This window comes from Carettochelys insculpta, chromosome 1 (assembly GCF_033958435.1).
Source record: "Carettochelys insculpta isolate YL-2023 chromosome 1, ASM3395843v1, whole genome shotgun sequence".
In the NCBI taxonomy this organism is placed as follows: domain Eukaryota; kingdom Metazoa; phylum Chordata; order Testudines; family Carettochelyidae; genus Carettochelys; species Carettochelys insculpta.
This window is the reverse complement of record NC_134137.1, coordinates 211,977,060-211,992,267: the sequence shown is the minus strand read 5'-3', so window position 1 is coordinate 211,992,267 and position 15,208 is coordinate 211,977,060.

Below are 15,208 nucleotides of genomic sequence, written 5' to 3'. Positions count from 1 at the left end.
CTCTCCCTCTTCAACTTCAGACCATTACTCCTTGTTCTGCCATCTGACACCACTGAGAACAGTTTCTCACCCTCCTTTTTAGTGCTATTAAATCACCTCTAAGTCTTCTCTTCTGTAAACTAAACAAGCCCAAATTCCTCAGCCTCTACTCATAGGTCTCGTGCTCCAGACCCTTAATCATTTGTGTTGCCCTTCGCTGAACCTGCTCCAGCAAATCCACATCCTTTTTATACTGGGGGGGCCCAAAACTGGACACAATGTATCAGTGCCGAATAAAGAGGAATAACTACTTCTCTAGATCTTCTCGAAATGCTCCTCCTAATGCACCCCAGTATGCCGTTAGTCTTCTTGGCTACAGGGGGACACTGTTTACTCATATCCAGCCTTTCATCCACCATAACCCCTAGGTCCCTTTCCATCATACTGCTGCTGAGCCAGTCAGTCCCCAGTCTATAACAATGCTTGGGATTCTTCCGCCCCAGGTGCAGGACTCTACACTTCTCCTTATTGAACTGCATCAGATTTCTTTTGGCTCAGTCCTCCAATTTATCCAGGTCCTTCTGGATTCTCTCTCTACCCTCCAATGAATCTACCTCTCCCCCTAGTTTTGTGTCATCTGCAAACTTGCTGAGGGTGCAATCCAGTCCCTCATTCAGGTCATTAATAAAGACGTTGAATAACACTGGCCCCAGAACCGAGCCTTGCAGCAGTCCGCTTGAAACAGACTGCCATCCAGATATTGAGCCATTGACCACTACCCGTTGGGCCCGACCATCAAGCCAGCTTTCTATCCATCTTATAGTCCAAGGATCCAATCAATATTTCGTTTACTTATGGACAAGAATGTTGTGGAAGACCGAATCAAAAGCCTTGCTGAAGTCAAGGTATATCACATCCACTGACTTCCCCATGTCCACAGAGCTTGTTACCTCGTCATAGAAGCTAATCAGATTGGTCAGGCAGGACTTGCCCCTGGTGAATCCATGTTGGCTACTTTTGATCACTTCCCCTCTTCCAAGTGCTCCAAAATGGATACCTTGAGGATTCCCTCAATTATTTTCCCAGAAATATTATTTTCCCTCCATTATTTTCCCAGACAGACCTCACTGGATAAATGTGCGTAAATGTCAAGGTTATCTTTTAAGCCATAAGGGCACTTCAAGGTGTGAGCAAATCCTCCTTTCCACTGGCAGCAGAACCCTAAAGTTTGTGCATAAAGTAGAGATGAGCAAATTTTTCATTACAGACATAGTATTATCTTTGAGCACAAAGCATGCAACTTTTTAGCTGGGCTGAAAGGAGGATTGGGTCAGTCCGTGATACATCACAAAGTTTGTTTTTTCCCACTGTTGCTTTGTCAGGGCATATAAATCCAGAGTTCTGCAACACTGTGAATATCATAGAATGAAGAGATCACTTTGTCGTAGAATGCTGTCCAAAATGAATTCAGTGCTCAGGAAGCCCATGCATTCTTACAGTTGTCCACAGAATTGTGCGTTATCCCAAAATAACTGGGTCTTTGGTGGCTTAGCCACGGTTTGGTCACCTTCCACAAACTGCTGCAGTTATCAGTGGGTTGAGAAATAAACTTTTAAAGACTTATGTTTATTTTATTTATAAGAAAAGGGACTGTGTTTACAAATAGTACTAAAAAATTATCAGCTTGATCATCCTTCACCCAGTCGGAAGGACCCAGACCACATAATAGTCACCTGTTTTTGTTCTAAACTCAGATCTCTGCTAGGGTTCATTTAAAGTTTGGCAAACCTTCCAAGTGAACTTTGACGGAGTTCTAAACAAACTTGAATATGACTTACGTGTTTGTGCTGTGTGGTTTTAATTAGTACTGTTCAAAATATTTTTCCAGTTAAATTTTTTATTGAAAAAATTTAAAATAGACTATGTGTCTTTCTCTCACCATATCACCCCACTCCCACCCCAAAAAACCCTTTTTATTTGTTTTGTAATGGGGAAAAAAGTAAGAGAAAAGTGAGTAGATAATTTTTTGGAAAAAAACAGAAAAAAAAATCCACAAATGTAAAGTGTTTTTAGCTAAAAATATTACATGAACAAATAGAACAAAAGAAATACTTTCTCTTTTACTATTTTCCATAAAATATATAATGTCCTTTGACCAGCGCTACTTCTAATGTGCAGCATGATGGCTTGAACTGAGTTTCCCTTAGATATCAAAGTTTTGCTGCTAGTCCAAATTCTCTAGTAGATGAAAATCCCACAATCAGAGCAAACTTTGGGTTCTAAGCTTTGTGTCTTAGGCTCACTTTTTAATAAAGAGATTGATTGAGCACACAACTCAAAGCAAAACTGCAGCGTGGATGCTAATGAAACTGGAATGAATCAAATATTTGTACGATCACTACATGGCTGAATTATATGTAGGCAGGATGTAAATTTTTATAATTTCTCAGAGGCTCTCTCCTCCCCCAACCACCCCAAACCACATGCTATAAAAATTACATGGAGATTGAAAATGTTTGCCTAAATTCTGCTCCTGACAGCTGTAATTGAGTTCTTAATCTGCTAATCTGTTGTACTGTATGTACCTACCTCAAAAGAGAATTATCAGGCTTAAGTGGGTAATGTTTTATTGTGTATTCAGAATAATGGGTCTCTGTTATAAGCTCTCCTAATGTATTTATTTAAATGAAAAAGTGGATGGTGACAGCCAATTTTGGATTTATCTGCTATTGGCTGCTGTGTGTTGACCTAGTAGTGTCTGAGTGTGTAGACATAAGGATAATAGAATCATAGAATACTAGAACTGGAAGGGTCCTCACTGCAGGACCAAGCACTATCTGTATCATCCCTAGTAGATAGTTATCCAACCTGTTCTTAAATAGGGAATGAGAAAACAAAATTTGAGATGGAAAATTATCTAAATCCACGGTGTGACTATATGACTAATATTTGGCTGACATTTGTCCTGTGTGAAAGGTTGGGGTGGTCTCATCACAGTTCATAGGTGGTGAAACCCTCTGTCACAGCTGACCGTAAAACCTGTACTGAGCACTGCATCCCTGGAAGAAGGTTGACTGAGGCATGCTGGTGGGGCAGAGCAGAGGAAGCCTGCAGCCCTGTCGCCTGTTGTGTTATGTGTGTTAGCAGGTGTACAGTTGTCATGTACACTGCCACATCTTTTCTAATCCTGACACTTTCTAAAGCACTAAAATTCACTTATAAAAAGGTAAAAATTCAGCATAATCTCCAAGAAACATGCTTTGTGTGCATGTGTGTGGGCCCGAGTCTTCCCTTAACTACCTTACTATTTCCATCCGTTCCTGCCCTGAGCTGTGTGTTTTCTGTGTTCACTGCAAGCAAAAGAGGGACAGTGCAGAAAGTGCCTGAATAATGTTTGTGTTGGACTTATTTTTCTGTTCAGAACTAAGTACAAAAAGTTGAATAGAATGTCCCTGGTAGCTGTTTTGGGTATCATATTTCAAGGAAATGCCATTTTTAAGGATAACAGTCTGTAACAAAAAAAACATCAAATCCAATGACTTTGTAAGTAAATAGACAAACTATTGCAATTGTCTTCATGACATAAGACTTACTAACTCAATGTATATTGACTTGTTTATGACATAGATTGCCTCTCTCCTAGCATTTCCTGATGGTGCAGAGTGCCTCCTTATTTACATGCCTAAGCATAGATAGCTTTTACAAGTAAAGAAAAGAAGTATTAGGAAAATATTCATTTTAGGATCAGAGGGGTAGCCATGTTAGTCTGTATCCTCAAACACAATGAAAAGTCCTGGGGCAGTTTAAAGACTAGCAGATTTTTTGAAGCATAAACTTTCATGGGCAAAGACCCACTTTGTCAGATGCATTTTAGCTTCCTCTTAAGGTGGGTCTACAGATGAAAACATGAAAGTTAGTGCCATGGGACTAGCCAGCTCTTGCAGACACACCCAGCTTCCATGGTTTAAAAACAAATATCATAAATAACCTGTGGCTGTGTCACTCAGGAGTAACTCATCCAAACGTGCAGTATTAGTCACAGACAATAGGCACCTGGGATGTCCCAGATCAGGTGTTTTATTACAATGGTGAAAGAGCACAGTATGCATACCTGGATGTCTCTACTGCCCATTATAGATGGGAATGCTCCAGTCAGCCCCTTCTGAATTATTAGTTACTCAGCTTTGGAGTTCCTGCCTATCAATTTTCCCTCTCCAAAATGGAATCTCACTTGTTTAGATATGTATGAGATGGAATCTTTCATCAGCCCCCAGAAACACTGCTGCAGCCAAAGCCAAGGACCCTGGGACAGATTTGAGAACTTAGGTTGCAAAAGCTGGGATTTCTAGAAGAACTATTATGATGCAGATAACAGAAATATGCTTAATTATTTAATGTGATGAGCTGTTCTGAGGAAGGGTGAGGAATGACCTGGGAAGCTGGCTCATCCCCGTCTCTAGTAATTTCACCTATTGGCTTGTATACACACTAGAATTCCTAGTCAATTTAATTTCAGCTTTAACAAATGAATCATGACTATGGAGCTCTAAGGCATAACTGTACATGTTGTTAAATTAAGGTTTAAATTGTTTTTCCTTCATTTAATTGAGAATCTTGACTATCTGGTAGATTTGGTGGTACATTTAAAGGGGAGGCTTCATAACGCTGAGCCACCAATGCCCTCACTCCCATAGCATGACTACATAATTTGACAGAGGTTACCTTCCCCAAGTCCTGCCACAGGAAAAATCAAGCATTATGATGTGCTGATGTGCACAAACTAATCTGAGCAATAATGCAGTGTGTCCATGCGATCTTAGTCTTCACTTGCATCACTTCACTATTTAACGTGTCAAAGTGTGTCCCTATTAGAGACGGGCCTGAGTAGCAAAACTGAGGGGTGTCATGTTTTGGATCCAAGATGTCTGTTCGACCTCTAGTAGAGATGGGCTACTCGCCCAGGCTGGATCCGAGAAAGAAAATCCAACTTTGCATTTAGACCATATAGTATTGTCATGCATTTATTTATTTATTTATTTATTTGATTTTCTTTATGTACATGTGTTTCAGGTAGGGACAGCCTATACATGTTTTAACAAATAGAATTCACTCTTGGATTGTTAGTGTGTAACTACAGGGGATAAATACTTAGTTTGGTAATGGACTGCAAATGAAAATTTGTAGGAGAGTGCATTATGTTTTGTGTTAGAATCAGACTTGCGAACTTGCCATGTAGAATATATATCTTTCTATTTATTTTACTATATATCTTTCTATTTATTGGAATAAGAATGTCCTCCTTCTTGTCTTAACTCAGCCAAAGACATTTATCAAGCGTTCCATCCCCAAGGCAAAAGTTAAGGTAATTTTAAGTAGCGTTTAGCAGGGACAGATTGACTGAGTTGGCCAAAATAAGAAGTAACCTAAAACTTCATCCCAAAATTTGAATTGAGTCCAAAACTCTCTCTGTGTAGAGAGAGGCAGAAAGTGAAGGAAATATCTCACTTCTGCCTTGCCTGTTTTGGGAGAAATGGAAAGATTACCATTATCTGGTGATCAGAACCTGAAAGTGATGGAAAAGCTGAGAAGTTTTTTATTTTTGGGATTCCCAGCCCTATCTTCAGACACATGAAATGTAGATAAGATTACTAAATGCTACTATCACTTCTTAATGCTTCCTTTCCAGGACTTCATTTTCCATTATTTGAGCCCCATTATGTATCAGGGCAGTTAGTTACAGCATTTGACCGATAAGATTCTTAAGTTACCCCTGTTTCAAATTAGTATGAAAATTTTCTTTGTCTTCAGAGACTGAGGCTGCATCTACACTACAAGATAAACTCACATTTTTGTAATTCTGGAATTTGGCCATCCTCACCTCCACATGTGATCCTCACAAAGTAGATTTATTGCTGCCACACTCAACTGGTAAACATCGACTGTTGCACTAGTGCATTGTGGGAAACTATCCCACAGTTCCCTTATCCCCATAGCATTCTGGGTATGCTGACTGGTCTTTGGGATCATCTTTCCACATTGCATTTTCCTCATTCCTCTCCTGTGGTAAGCAAATGTCCTTTTTTTCCCAAGCAAGCATTCTTTTTTCCCATTGGAAGGAAGGAAATCCACAGGGCATCCACAGAGATGGCAAAAAAGCTTATAGTAATGTCTTTCTTCTGTACCTGAATTCTCAACTGGCCATCTGCTGAGTGTCTCCCTCCCATGATTACATCCAGTCCCTGAAAATACCACAGGGACCTGGACTTTAATCTAAAAGTTAGAGGAAAGAGGATAGAAAAATCTGGGAAAAAATGTTTTGACTTTCCCCCTCCCTGCACAGACGTTGCAACCAGGGGTGATGGCTGTGAAATGTCCCTGAAAAGCTTGAAGAAAGAGAAGACAGGAAAGTTTTTCAGAAAAGATAGTTGCTGAGGAGAGAGTCTTTGGCTTTGCAGTGCACTATAAGGCTTCTGGGCAATGACTGTGTTCTCAAATGGCCATCCACTGAGTGTCTCCCTCCTCCCATCATTGTGTCTGATGCCTGAATATAATACAGGGGCCCAAAATGTATTCTCAAAGTTAGACTTCTCTATCCTCTTTCTTCTAGGAGAACACAGACATTGTCAACACGGATGATAGCAGTGAAACAACATACGCTAAGCTTACAACAGAAACAGGAATCTCAACTAGTCCCCACATTCCCCTCCCCATGTTTCTGATGGTGGTGGTGGGGATCAAAGCATGAAGACAGATAGGACATTTTAGCAAAAAGATTTTATACCAGAAATATCAAACCGGCAGGTGTCTGCAATGGACAGCAAGCTCCTCCCGGAAATATTTTTGGTGGCGGGGGAGTTTCTGTGGTGTGCAGCTGCAGAGCTGCTTGGAATGTTGAAGTAACTGAGGTAGTCACCCAGGCTATCTGCAAGCCCCAGTGGTCCCATGTTAGGGGCATGGGCGGGGTTCAGTGGGGGCCAATTGAAGTGGTCCCCCCTGGCTATTTTAGCTGCTGGGGGAGACTTCTGCCTGGTAGCAGCAAGCCCTCAAATATCTTTCCCTCCCTTGGAGCGCTAAATGCGTGCAAGCTAGGAGAAGGTGCTGCCTGGCAGCATGGTCAGGCACGTCATTTTAATGGGGTAGGGGCTACCCACATTAAGTGGCTGAGTGCAGGAAAGACCCCAACTATGTGGTGCCTGTAGGGGGGAAGGGAGGGGGTCATGCAGAAATGTAAACCACTGAGAAGTTTCATGATGTCTTATGCACGCATGACTCCCACAACGGCCTTGTTGCCACGTGGGGCAGTGGGGCAGCATCTGGCACCAGCTAGTGCAGAAAAAAAAAGTATTGAGTCAGAACCACAAACTCCCTGCAGGGGCTATTTGTAATGGGTAGATGCGCTCAGAGCGCTAATGGCAAAGAAAGACATTTCTCAGGCTTTCGTACTTACATGAGCCCACAGCCACAGGATTCCTGGTCCTGATTTGAAATTCACAGTCTTTCTAATTCCAGAGCAACCGGACAGCAGCAGCCGGAGTGAAGCACTGAGGGGCATTGTGGGTTACACACGGACACCTCTGGATGCTAATAAATTTGATTTTAAGATGTGGCACTTCCACATTCTCCTTTAATCAAACTTTTGGATTCAAGCTTGCTGCTACACCGATCAGATAACAGCGATATTGTAATGTCAATATTGGTGTTCCCTAAATCGAACGAATGGTATTTACAGTGAAGCAGTCACGTGGTAATATGAAGCTAACTGTCTTAAATTTGAATTTATCTCATAGTGTAGACACAGCCTGAGCCTCACATCTGTGATACTCCACAAAGGATGAAGGAAGAAGGCTATGTGGAACCACTTTAGGGACCTGTCTAGCAATACCCTTTTTAGGGATCTATAATCAATTGCTTGAGACGAAATGAAGGGGTTCTCCTTAAATCTGAAACATAGTATACGGAATTGTGTAATTTTAATAGCATCCACTGATGTCCCTATTTTAGGCCCCAACCACTTTGAGAAGAGAGAGGGAGCCAGGGAGGAGAGCACACCTCCTTACCTATCCATACATACATTTTCTGATAAAAACAATATAGAACACTCAAGTATTGTGTGCAGCTAAAAGAGTAATTTGGACAAAGCCTAGATCCTACTTGATGTGAAATGCACTTTCTAGTCAGTTTTTTTTAAATTACATTTTATTTACGTATGCCAAGATAAAATAATTTTCATTCTTGTTGGAGTGTTTTATGCAATTTCTCATCTCCACCACCCCCTGACCCCCCCACCCCCCACCACTGTTTTTGGCATTGCATAACTTACCCATCTGCTTAGTTCAATCATAAGTGTTGTAAAACCAGAAATACCTCATTTTAACTGAGCAAATAAATTTTGGGCTGTCATCTGTTGTGTTTTCTTTTAATTTCACTGAAGAACTGTGGTTGGTGGATTTGCATTTGTACCCTAAAAATGAATACGCTTCATTTTGTTAATAATCTTACTAAGTGACCAATGCAGTTTATTATTTGGACAGGTAAGTGATGCAGCTTTGATTCAGTTTTCTGAGTTTGGGTTGCTTGGTTTGGGGTAGAGGGTTTGTCTGTAAATTTTAGTTTACTAGCTTCCTATTATAGGAAATATTAATGTAAGACAAACAGAAATGAAATGGTGACTTAAGAGTCCTGTGTATGAGAGGTGCTGTGCCACATTATCTACCAGTATTTGTTGGTCATTACTGAAAACCCAGTACTTTCTGGCCTGTGGATGGTGTGAAAGCAGATCAGTCTTCGACTAATATGTGTGTACATTTCTAACAACCATTTTCAGTTAAATTTGGGTCTTAGAAAGAACTATGTGCCAAAGCGGAGACTCCAGATACCTTTTAGAAATTGAAGCAAGGTCACTTTTTCCTATTAGACTTCTTTGCTTAAGACCTGTTGTAAGGGTAAGAAGACACCCCATACTTGAAAACAGGGTGACCATGACTCCAGAACATGGCTCATGGGTGATCTGCAGACTTCCCCTACTGGTACCTTTTGTGATAGTCCCACTGAGAGATTCTACTCACCTCTTCTGAGCTTGTGGCGGTATTTCATGTGTGGAAAACACTAGCTTCCCCACCAAGTAAGTTTTCAATATCTGCGGGTGTCTGTCAGATGCTAGGAGTGGCTCACATGGGATGGATCCCTTGATTCCCTGTTCTGTCCATTCCTTCGGAAGCATCTGGCACTGGCCACTCACAGAAGACAGGATACTGGGCGAGGTGGACCAGTACTCTGGCCCAGTGTAGTGGTTCTTATGTTCTTCGATATTTTACCAGTAGCTTGCAGTTTTAGGATTTTAATAAAATGAAGAGTATAGATGATAGACAGTGGGGACAGATTAAATTACTAGGGAATCAGAATGATTATCTAGAGCTATTACTGTGAGGTACAAGTTAGAGTCTAGGCTGGGTTACTAGTGACTGAATAGAGTGCCACAATGGCCTGTCTGAAATGAGCTTGGGTGGTGGGAGGGGTGAGGTATTAGTCTAATTTTAACCAAATGGGCACCCAAGTCTAGTAGGATAACCCTGTACAGCATCAGCCAACACAAAGCTGAGAGGTCAGTTGCTGAATAGTCCATGGCATATGAATGATCATTTTGCTCTTTAAGGTGTTCCTCCAAAATGGGTTTTTAAAGCACACTGATGGGAAGAACTTGTCCGACAGATGGCTGTGTCTTTTCTGTGGCTGGACATGAGACATTGATTTCTGTGCCTGTCAGCCTGGCACTGTTCAGCATCTCTAAATTCACAAACACGTCAGAAAATCACAGATACCTTACTAAGAATATAATGAAGCTACAAAAAAAGAGACATTTGTTCTGTAACAAAATGTGTGTATCTTGAGGAAGAATGTTTTGCCGTTGCCATAAACCTGTGGTTGGCTGTTTAAACGTAGCCACATTCCTGAATTACACATGGCTGAAATACTTCCCACTTAAGATAGGCTGCAGCACACAGATGTTAACTGGGGCAGATAAACACTCTTTCCCATCTTCTGCAGAAAAGCCAGCTTGAAACCTGGGCTGTGACTGCCAGTTGTTCTCATTGCACATATAGCCTGAAGGTAATGAAAACACCAGAGATCTCTGAAGCTGAGTACACTTACTGTTAGTGATTCTTCCACTTGCAATCAGGTGACAGAGAGGTGGGACTGGGCTTTTTGATTGAAACCTAGCCTGGAGCTTAAATGGCATAATTGGGATCGGGCATCTCATCTCGCAGCGGTTCAAAGTTCGGGGCACAAGGGAAAAAAAAGTAAAGCAAGTAACTTTAATACTATGTGAAATTAAGTTACATGTTCTAGACTTCAATATGCTAATCTGTTACTTGCATTTCTGCTATACATTATGTGCAATTAAGGGCAGGTCTACAGGGCAAAATCAACTTAATTTATGCAACTATGTGAAATACCATAGCTGGAGTTGGTGTACCTTAGGATGAGTTACCACAAGGTCTTCACTCTGGAGGGACAAGGGGGAAATCTCTCCCATAGACTTCCCTTGTGCTGAGGGAGTATTGGAGTTGATGAGAAAACAATCAGTTGTTGATTTAGTGTGTCTTCACTCACCATAGCGCCGAACCCCCGTAAGTGTAGACAAGCCCAAAGTATGTCTGTATGAAACAGAGCTGAACTGGAATCTATATCCAGGAATGGTTGAGAAGAATGATTGGGCTAGTCAAATAGTTACTGACTCATACAGAAAGATTGTTGAAAAAGAAAGTTGATTTTAACTTAATGATCTTGTGCTCTGAAATCAGAGTTTCACTTCATATGTAAAGTTGATAGACTAGTTAGAGCAGAGGCCTGGGTGTTGGGATTCCTAGATTCTATCCCCTGGACTCCGACTTCATCTCTTTGTGCTTCATTTTCTGCATCTGAAAGTGGAGATAATGATATTCAGTTGAATAATGCCTGTAAAGCACACAGAGAGGCCTGACAGAAGCACAATTGCACAATGCAAGGTGTTCAGAGCGATGGAATAAATTATTGGTGAAATACCTAGATATTAGTATTTATACATTTACATCCATAAAGTTAAGAGGACTTAGCAGAAGTGTGAAGGTGTTATTGTTATTCCCATTATTAGGTGAGGAGCCGAGCCTGTGAGTCATCCAGGCCCATATATGCAGGGTTTTCTGTACTTTTTTTGTAAATGTGGGCCATCACTCCTCACACAATGGGCCCTTCCTCCTCCAAGCCATAATGTAGCAACAAAGGTTTTATAGACATTACCTTCTGGGATCTTTCTATAATACCATCAGTGAAAAACAAAATTCCAAAATATTCCAGTCTTTGTCCCCAAGCACCCTGCCCTGAGCCCCCCAGACTCAGCAGAAGCAGCAGCAGAAACTGGAAGCCGCAGAATCACAAGCAGCAAAAGCAGCAGTTCAAACAAAACAAAAACAAAACAAAAAAAGAGACAAAAAGCAAAAGCAGGGAGGAGGCGGCTGCTCAGTGGACACATGCTTGAAGTGGGTCTCTTACCCGGGCAATGTGCTGAGTGCACAGCCCCTCTGCCTGAGCTCCAGTCTGGCGGCAGAAGTGCCAGCTGTGCTGTGCAACCCAAGGCTTCCCTGCTTTGGCCACATGCAGCAGGCCTGTGGTCCAGTGGCAGAGTGGCAGCCACGTTCAGCGGCGGCATCCGATGGTGCATGCATTGCTCCACTTGCATGTGTGGCTGACATAGAGGAAGGGCTGCGGATGCAACCAAAGCCATCCCGTCCATAAGTGGAGTTCAGCAGGCTGGGAAGGCCTGGCAGAGCACCACATGGTCAGTGCTGGGGAGGCCATGGGGAGGTGATACCCTGCTGCTGCCCCCTCGCTGCTCCCTGCCCCAGGTAATCCCCAGCCAAATGATCAGAAGTGGGTCAGGGTGGAGACAGAGAGAGGGAAGAGGTGGGATGGCCCATTGGCCAGAGAATGAAAACACACCTTTGCACTCATACACACCATCACGTATGGGCCTGTCATCAACATGGACTCACAAAGATACGTAACTAGAATCCAGACCTTCTAAATTAGGAGGAAGCCACACTTCTGCATTTGCAAAAAATTTGGAACATGGTATATCGAGTTGAATCTTGAAAGAATAGCTGGCAGTGGTAGTTTATGAAACAAATGTTATACATATAACAGAATCAGCCTGGCTGACTTACTGTTTTGAAACAACATTGTTAAGAAATGAAGCAACATTAGTCCCTATTTAAGCACAGAACTGGTGCAGAATGTCTTTTCCCTGGCTACTTTGCTGCTGGTTTTATTTTCCGTCATTAGGTGAAAAGTTTGTATGCAAATGAAGGGACATGACGAACACACCTTAAGGACATTTACAATGACTGTGGTGATTGCGAAAGAGAGGCATCTGTCTAACATAACACCAATTCACAAGCTCATTCTGTATGCGAGTCCAATCATTTGTTGCCACATACTGCACATAGCTTTTGATTTAGGTATCTAGTGAGTCAGAAAGGCTATGTGGAATGAATTAGTGCACAGAGGTAGAGTTGTTATGCGGAGCTTTGCAACTGTAGTGGACACTGCATTTGAAGACTTGAGTAATACACAGGAAATATGCATGGTGTCTTCTACATATAACCTAGGAGTGCTATGGGGCAATTTCTATGGCCTGTGTTAAAAATGAGGTTAGAGTAGATGAGCACAACAGCCGTCTGCCTTGCAAACTATATTGGTCAGAATGAGTGAATACGGTTTAATTGAAACAACTTCAGCCACCGCTCATAGCCGCACGTCTGTAAATGTATTTAGCTTCAATCTCTCTTATGCTCGACAAGAGCCTCCGATGCTGCATTAGTGGGATTGGGATTTGAGTTGTTCTGCTCAGTGTGTAACTGAAAGACAGTCTGGGTGAACCTACTCGCTTATCCTGGCCGTTATCATTGTGGAATTAAAATGGCCATTTTGTGCCCCTTGTTTATAAGATAAATTCCTTGTGGGCTAAAACAGGACATATTTGGCCTCCAAAAGTAGTTTCGGAAGAAAAATATCAATTATTAGTAACAGGATTGTCTGAGAACGAGCAGAGACGCTCTTTTACTATAGTAGTAACAGCATCACGCATAGCGAGCACGTTTAGGTAGTGATGCACTTGCTGTTTCTCAAGATGCCTTCAGCCTGGTGTGCTGGACTAATCGCGCATGCAGATACAATTGGAGAGCTATGTGACATGTTGACAATCAAATCTGGGAACAGGCAAATCTTGCCTGGCTTCAAGTTTCAGCGTGAAAACAAAACTCAGACCAAACAAAACTTCCTTTTCGGGCCACTGCTTTTGAAGTCAGATGGTAAACTACCTGCCTCGCCCCATATGTGTAGGTGACCATTTTGCTAGAAGGTTGAAGCTAATTTTGTGAGTGATATGACAGGAGGAAGTTGGCTAGAGCGAGGTTTTCATATTCATAATCCCATTCTAGACCAATTGCTGGACTTTAGCCTTTCTGGCTTTCACCACTAGCCCAGATACGCTTAATATTGCTCTTGATGCTTTCCCATAGCTGGGCAAGTTGGCCTGTATAGACACGTACCCTAGAACATTCTAATTAAGTCAGTTACATGTTTAGCCTCCAGACTGAAATGGTATTGCAGGGGCTGCTTATTTTTTTCATTGCTCACTGGTCCAAGCCCAATGGACAAAATGCTTCATTGGTTTCAAAAGCACTTATAGCCACCTACTGAATAAATAGTCTCGTCAGGGCACAGCATAATTAGTAGTAGTAGGCATCCTTCAGTCTCCACAGACTATGGATCGCACCCTTTAAAGTTTCAATTTAAGACTTCATTTACAGCGTCTATTGTGACTATGAAGACCCACACGAGAGTGACAGTCCTTGCTGCATCTCTTGCAGATGTAGTGGGTGTCTGGCAAGTCCTTATTGTGCTTTCTGTGCGCTTGCTTCTCCTCTGCTAGCTGTCTGATCTTCAACTCGCCCTTCTGAAGGCCCTTGTGTAACCCCTGCCTCCATCTGCCGCGATCGTCTGCTAGTTCTTCCCAGTTGTCCAGCTCGATGTCTACCTCTCTGAGGTCTCTCTTGCAGACATCTTTGTAACGCAACTGGGGGCATCCGGGGGGTCTTTTGCCAGAGGCTAGCTCACCATACATGATGTCTTTTGGAATCCTTCCATCGTTCATCCTGTGGACGTGGCCAAGCCAGCAGAGTCGACGCTGCCTGAGGAGGGTGTGCATGGTTGGGATTCCAGCTTGCTCAAGGACGGCTGTGTTGGTAACTCTGTCCTTCCATGATATTTCAAGGATGCACCTGAGGCAGCGCAAGTAGAAGACGTTCAGCCTCTTTTCCTGGAGGGCATACAGGGTCCAAGTCTCGCTGCCATAAAGGAGGGTGCTGAGGATGCAGGCTCTGTAGACTTGCATTTTGGTGTGAGTGTACAGCTTGTTATTCCACACTCTCTTGCTGAGTCTGGACAGAGTTGTGGCCGCTTTTCCGATCCTCCTATTTAGCTCAGTGTCCAACGACAGGGTGTCAGTGATGGTGGACCCGAGGTAAACGTACTCGTGGACAACCTCTAACGTATACTTGTCAATGCTGATTGATGGGGATTCAGCAACATCTTGACCAAGTACGTTTGTCTTCTTTAGGCTGATGGTAAGCCCAAAGTCCTTGCACGCTTTGGAGAACTGATCCAGCAGTTTTTGAAGCTGGTCTTCTGTGTGAGACACTACAGCAGCATCGTCTGCGAACAGCATGTCTCTGATGAGGCCTTCTTGCACCTTAGTCTTAGCTCTCAGCCTTGCAAGTTTAAACAGTTTCCCATCAGATCTTGTGTGCAGCAAGATGCCCTCTGTTGAAGATCCAAAGGCATGCTTCAGGAGGAGTGCGAAGAAGATCCCGAACAATGTCGGAGCAAGCATGCATCCTTGTTTGACGCCGCTCCTGATTCTGAAAGCATCCGATAATGCGCCGTCATATTGGATGGTTCCTCTCATGTTTTCGTGGAACGACTGGATCATCTTGAGTAACCGTGGAGGACAGCCTATCTTGTGGAGCAGTTTGAACAGACCATCCCTGCTGACCAAGTCAAAGGCCTTGGTCAGGTCGATGAAGGCTATGTAGAGTGGCTTTCTCTGCTCCCTGCACTTCTCCTGCAGCTGCCTTAGAGAGAAGACCATGTCAACGGTAGACCTCTCTGCACGGAATCCACACTGCGATTT